Consider the following 7,419-nt stretch of genomic DNA (forward strand, 5'->3'; position numbering starts at 1 on the left):
ACTTCTTATAGCTCAGTCAGTTTGTTTTCATGGTGCTTGGTCTCATCAAGGTGGATTTGGGCCCACTTAGGTATCTTATTGATGAACTGTAAGGGCTGCTCTGAAAGCAATGCCTCCCATTTTATTACGTTGGTCTACAACATCAGAAGCAGATCTCAGAGATAGAGATTGAACTTTCCTACCAATATTCCATTAAATTTTGTTGCCATGTGACAGATGGCAGCAGAGGAACAGTCTGACAAAATGGTGTGTGACATAGAAGAGCACATGAAGCAAAGATGCATCATTGAATTCATCCATGTGGAAAAAAAATGGCACTCACTGACATTCATCAATGTTTGCTGAACAGTTATGGAAATCAAACTGTGGATGTCAGCATAGTGAGGCAGTGGGTGGTACGTCTTAGCAGAGGCAACATCATGAAAGACAAATCATGTTCTGGATGGCCACACACAGCTGTGTCACCATTAAATGAAAAGTATCTTGATCAGCTCATCCCTGTGAATTGACTAATGGTGGCGATTATTTTGAAAAATGGTGTTACATAGCTGAGAATTGGCTCTATCAAATAGTGTTCTTGTGCTCTTGTATTTTTTTTTTTCATTTTTTTTTTTTCATTTTTTTTTTTTTTTTTTCCCCAAGGCAATAAACAGAATGCATTACTTTTGGAGTGAACTTGCTACTGTTTTCTAATTATCGTCCTCATCCTCATGACACATACCCATCAGATTTGATAAAATAACGTTCTTCACAACAGCAATTTGAGAGAACAAAACACTGGGGACTGTACTGATTTCTGTTCTCAGCATGTTGAGCATGTGCTGGAAGCCCCTATAACAGTTACTTCTCTACATACCATACCATACCATACAATTCAAGCAAGTTAGATCAAAGGTAGAGTTTGTCAAGTAAGTAATTTGCAAAATTAAATAGAATAACTGGGATATACACAAAAGTATTTTCTTTTTTAAAAAATTAAGACATTCTGTAAAATACCAAGGAGAATTTCATAATAGGAGCAGAGGTAAATTAGCATACTTAGCAGAGACATTTACACAGAAACACAAAGTTTTAACTGAAGCTACAAATATATGCCTCAACTACAAGCCTGCATGACATAAATGACACGTACCAGGACAAATGTGAGAAACATTTTATGCAGTACGCAAGCATGAGCATAAAATGATTACAGCTCACAGGAAAACTTATGATCCATTGATTTTGCTTGAATAATTTAACTTACGTTAAACACTTCAAATCAGGGATAACTTAAAAAGTTATCGTAAAGTATCTTTACGATATCGTTAAGTAAAAACTTAAAAAAAATGTTTTATTAAAAGTCATGTCTAAAGAACACAATAACATATCAGTAAAACACATGTATCAAAACAACAATCTTTGCTCCAACATTTGCTTTTTCTCCTTAAGTGCTATCAAAAAGTGACCACAAGTAAACAACAAGGATAGAAATTGGATAAAAACAAACAAGAAAGCAAGGTGATGAGGCTATAGTTTTCTGAGGTTGCACATAAATTGATGGAGAAGGATACTTCTGAGAGCTCAGGTCTGGATTTTATTGTTAAGATGCCCCACTATTTTAAATACACAGCACATCAACTTCGATACTGGGAAGAAAAACCAACAATCTGGGCCATGAAGAAGTTGCAGTAGGAATTCCTCTGGCATGCCATCCAATAGAAGAACTAGTTGGGCACCTATCACTTCAACATATATACAAATCAAGCATATAATTTTGCCCATATAATCATTTTTCTGTTGATATTTTTCAATTTCTCCAATCCAAACTAACTGGAATCAATATCTTCAAGCAAAAATATAATGAGGCATTACTTAGTATTCTAATAAAATATTCACATTTCAATCATTTAGCAGTTATTCTTCATTAAATATCAACAATCTGCAGAGTGCTCCAATAGATATATAATGCCATTATATGATCATCTGCTCAAGAATTCTGAGAGAAGAGTGACTCAGAATTTGCTGAATTATTACTAATTAGAATTACTGCTAGTATATAGCACTTAGATACCACTTTGTTGTGGCTCAACCCAGCAGGCAACTAAGCACCACACAACTGCTTGTTCACATCCCCCTTCCTCAGCAAAAAAAAAACAAACCAAAACAAAAACAAACAAACAAACAAAAAAACCCACCAACTTGAAACACAACAAACAAAATTTACGGACAAAAGTAAAAGCTACTTACTAAGACAGAAAAAGAAAATAGAAACAGAAACATGATTAGAACTACATACATACATCTGCAATATGATTACTCACCATCAGCCAACTGATATCCACCTAGTAAAACAAACAACTACATATTGCTGCTCTGCTAATAATCTCTCTACCTGTCAACTAACAACTGATCCCCAAACAGTAATACCCTTGGCCAACTCCCTATGGCTTTATAGCCTTCCTCACACCTAGTATGGAATAACTCCCTGCCTAATTCAGGCCACCTGTCCTGGCCCTGCCCCACCCCTGCTGCTGTGCTATAAAGGCAGTGGGTCACCCCCTAGCCCCAGGCATATTCTCATTGTTCAGTACTGGCTGAGCATATGTTAGTATGTTATTAACTTCAGGATATGGTTTTACATGCTATATTTTTAACACATTCTGTACCACGTTGATGCGTGAGCAGTGGGAACCTAAAAAGAACAGTTGGATGAATATCAAAAAACTGAAACTAAATAGACTATAAATAATTTAATGAGAACATTTTATACCAATATGCCTTTTAATTTTTTTTTTTTTAACTTGTATTTGGCCTCTTATCAACACGTAAATTCATTTAATTCTTGAACAATAAATTTATAAAACTTATGTTTATGTGCATATTTCAATGCAGGCTGAGATTGTCAGAAGTAACAGCTAATCTTCTTTATGTAGCAGGGTGCTGAGTAGGCTTAAAAGTCTTGCTTCTAGAATGCAATGTAATTATAAGACATGATTACAACTGATTATAATCAATCAGCATAGTCTTAAGTGTAATTTATATTGCTGCAGCTGTGGTTAGATTAAATCATCATATAAAATACAATTTCTCCCAGATAAGTAAAATTATTTGAACAAACCCAAATACAGTAAACTCATAATGCCATAAATATAGTGTAAAAGATGTCAATTACATAATGATCTGGGGCTTTGTGTACCACAAAATAACTTTCCCCACGCAGAGGATATTTCTGATTCAATACACTGAACTGTCCTTTTGTTGTAGTGACAGGACAATCTTTCTGGCCTTCTGAACTGTTCCTTACATCACCTGTCAAGTATAATGTGTCACTACCAGCACCAGAACTACCATAGGTAGCATGAGCTCTTTGAAACAGTAATAGAAGCTAGCTATAGGGGTTCACCGAACAACATGTTTTGGTAGGATAAGACCCATGCTGGCTGTCAAAAACTGCTGAGTTCTTGTTGCAAATCTGCTAAATGGCTTTGTTGATTTTCTACCCTCCATCTGGAAGTCCATGCTGCAGCTGGGAAGCATAACTGCAGAGATGCATCAGCCAGCTTTGCTGCAGTTTGTCTGGAGCCTCAGCAGCTATCCAGGCAGACACGGTTGAGGGTGCGCTGCAGTGGGCTGCCTGGTTCATGGCCAAAAGTACAGAGCGTGAGTCACTGTGGCTGTGTTGCTCTCTGTACCCAAACATCTTTTGACTGTCTGTTTTTCAGTTCTATTTCTGATCTTGGTGAAGCATTGACCTCACTTTTCAATTTTCAAAGTGGCAATAATAATGCCTTCTTAAGAGACATGTGCTGAGGGTTAATAGAACAGTTTCTCCCTTCTTTCATTTTTCCACATATTTTTAGGTCAAAAAATTCTCTCCAAAGAATACCTTGTCTTGGAATCTGAGCTTAGCAAAACTACATTTAAAGTTATAAGAATGTTATATACGTATATATACACACACGTATATAAAGACTCACTCACTGTTATTTATAAATACATTATAGCTTTTGGCTTTAATGCAGGGAGACAATAATAAACTGTTTCCTGAATGAATGGTAGAGTCTGAAATTTACAATTGTTTAAATAACTGGTGCTCAGGAAAAGCACTTCGCTGCTAATGCCTAAGATTCTGAATTCTTCTTTGCAACTCACTTTGCTCAGTTCACAGTGAGATTGAAATGAAAGTGTTGTTCTGCAGATAAACCTGATTCAGATGTACCTAAATTAAAGTACATTTCCCCAAAACTTTTCTCAGTGAAAAGTCAAAGCACAACTGCTACCATTATGGATAAATAAATAAGTAAATAAACAAACAAAGAAATATATAAAATTCAGGCTTTCAGTAGGAGAACATTTACTTGTGCACTTTCCTCCAGAACTAACATATCACATATCATCTGAGGAAAATTGTAGAGCAATAGGTTAGTTAAGATATAATCCAACCAGCTATTAACATTAAGATATTTAATAGTTGGGTATGAACTCTAAATTTCTCTAGCAATTAAGTTATTTGAAAATAGATGACTATTCTTGAAATTGTGATACCTCATTAAGAACATGTACCCTAATTTTTCATGTTTAATGAAGGCGCATTGAAAGACAGTTTACAAAAGCATGTGTTTAATAACCTGAAAACTGAGCCCATTATAGAAGTATACAGAGACTGTGAACTGTGAAAGATATAAAATTGTATAAAAATATATATAATGTACATATATATTTTTTAAACATCATAGTTCATAAACTGGAAGCATATTTCCTCTGTGTCAGTAATCTCTTTGTCTACATAAGCTTATCATTGACATCATTTTTTTATGGGTTTGATCTTCACAGTGAATTAATGTGCCAAAGAATAATTTTCTTTTAAACTTAGTGAATGCTTTAATTCTCTGCTATTCTATTTTAATTCTTACATAACATTTTCTAGAATAGTATCTGAGAGTAGCAGAATTGTTGCTAGATGCAGAGAAAATATCTGTTTGACATACCTGTTAAAATCTTTAATATTGAAGAAAAAAATAATAATTAGAATGTATGTCCCTAAACTAAAACTGCTTTCAAAATAACAAAATGTTATTCAAAAATATAGTAAATAAAAAATTAATCTGTGTGTTCAAGTATGAATGATTTGTACTCAAACAGTATTTTTCATTCAGATGAAGTATCATTCTAAATTCCACTAATTTTATGACCACCAGCCTCCCAGTATGATCATGTTTTATAGTTTAAATATTTTTTAACCTATCACTTTCAAACCCAAATGCCTAAATATGTTTATTTTTAATTTAACTACACTGTACCAAATGTGGCATAATTTCAACATTTAAATTTGAGTGTTCTTCAAATTTCCAGTTATAAAAGTTGTTTTTCTTATTCAGTAATGAGTCTGTGTTTGAGCCAAGCAGCTGCATATGAAGGCTGCCAGAGTTCCTCTTCACACACTTTTCAGTTAGCTAACTTTAATTACTTTAGGTATGGAAAAATCTATTTTACTTTTTTAAAAGGAGAGGTCAAAATAATGTCAGCCCATAGACAGATCCCTTACATATGTAAATACTTTTTGATATTTTGTATTTTTAATATTTATGGTTTTTGTTTACTTTAATAGCCTAAACATACACAAATTCAAAAATGTTTCTCAGTTCCTATGAAAGTTATTTCTAATCTCTTTACCTGTGATTTTAAAATGAATTCTGGTCCAAATAAAGAACTTTGAAGTACATACTCCAAATAGTCTCTTAGAACTATACATTTATCAAGAGTTGTAAACTATGCATTTTTGAGACAGGGATAAACTCAAATTCTAAGGCATATGAGTTTTGAAGTTATGTAGGTAGGTAGGAATGCACCTACACTGTTAGGAACAGCTTCTAAAACAACTGTCAAGCATGATGCATAAGCAGTCATGGGTGCTCTACTGATAAAAATGGTAATGCTAAGACTAAAACATGTAGGAATAGCCTGTTTGCTTACTTTCATAATTACCCTTTTGAATCTTCAGTTGCCAAAAAACCTATGAAATTCCTTATAAAGAATTGTATTGCTGACTTGGAGCTGGATTTATCTGTTGACTAACGATGCTAAAATATTTATAAAAATTCAGCCAGGAAGCAACATTCATTAAATCTATTTGTAATTAATCAACCAATTCTTTAGATGGGGATATATTTAGTAAGGCTGTTCATTAAGCTGCCTGTTTTTATTTTATTTCATTTTGTATTGTTTCTAAATAGCTCAAATCCACCATTTAAAAACTTAATGAATCTCAGATATGGGTTTTCCTGCTGTAATTATAATAATGATATAAAATAGATTTTTCCCCTTAAAGCATTAATATTCTGAGTGAAATTCAGAAGCTCATTTCTGAAGTACTCAAAAATTGACTACAGTAGATGGTTAGTGAATTTTAATCTTAATATTCTTACTTTGCTTATTAGAAAGAAATAAATGCCTAATAATAACATTCACAGCGCATTAACTCAGAAGTTTCTTTTCTAAATGAATAAAAAAAGATCAGAAAATATTTATTCATGATGTTTAAAAAGGATAAATGATAAATGTTGAAACAACAATAACAAAGAAGGAGAATATACTTTTAAAGTTGTTGAAATACTCTATACTAAAAGTACATCTTCAGTAATCTTAAAAAAATACTCCTATTTATCCACAAAATTCAGAATGTCCCTACTTATTAATTATATGAAAACTACATTAATTATCTTTTCTCAATCATCTGAACAGTTTCAGTGTCCGGTATGGCATTTAGATAATGAACACAGGATTTAAATGCCATCACTAATACACAAATGGATTATTTTTTTTATTATGTGCTTAAATACCTAATATTCAGTGAGACTTAGAATCTTAAAAACAACAGGACATATGTATTATCAATATCCTTTGAGTCAGATGCAGAAGAAGCTGTCTCGAACAGTAATAGCAGTTACCACCTTAATACCAGTTACTAAAGCAGTAGATATTCTGGTTTGTAAAGCCTGATCCGAAGACTCTTTGCATTGGATCAACCCTGTGCTAAACACAAAAAAAAAATTTATCAGGCCATTATACTCAATTATCTTCAGAAAACTGATCAGGAACAGAAATTATAAAAGCCCTATCTTTGTTGTTGTACATAGTATCGTTGTTGTTGTTGTTCCCAAGAACTGCTAACAAGTAGGAATACTGTGGTACTGTGGTAGAAATACCTGGTACTTTGGAATCCCCCTTCCTCTCCTCTTTATCTAGTGAGGATGTATCAAGCTGTAGCTCAATATGTAGAAAGTTCTGTTATAATCACCATTCCAGATCATGACCCTTCATGTAAATCTGGTCATACCTCAGTGAATTAACTGTGACTTTGAGTACTTACAATGATCTACTTGGTGTGGAGAGCTGCAAATCAGTGGGCTTTTTGTTATTTTAAATAGTTATGTACCTCTA

General features: G+C 33.4%; 1 long non-coding RNA gene across 1 annotated transcript; it reads right to left on the minus strand.

The window, feature by feature from the left end:
* Positions 1-574: 574 nt before the first annotated feature.
* LOC128072483 (uncharacterized) lies at positions 575-2,411 on the minus strand. Its single transcript, XR_008202271.1, has 2 exons — positions 2,301-2,411; positions 575-1,721 (listed from the first exon to the last, which is right to left on the minus strand). It is a non-coding gene; the product is annotated as an uncharacterized LOC128072483 (long non-coding RNA).
* Positions 2,412-7,419: the final 5,008 nt, after the last annotated feature.

The sequence above is a fragment of the Tympanuchus pallidicinctus genome, unplaced genomic scaffold (genome assembly GCF_026119805.1).
Source record: "Tympanuchus pallidicinctus isolate F22 unplaced genomic scaffold, pur_lepc_1.0 scaffold7, whole genome shotgun sequence".
Taxonomy (NCBI): Eukaryota; Metazoa; Chordata; class Aves; order Galliformes; family Phasianidae; genus Tympanuchus; species Tympanuchus pallidicinctus.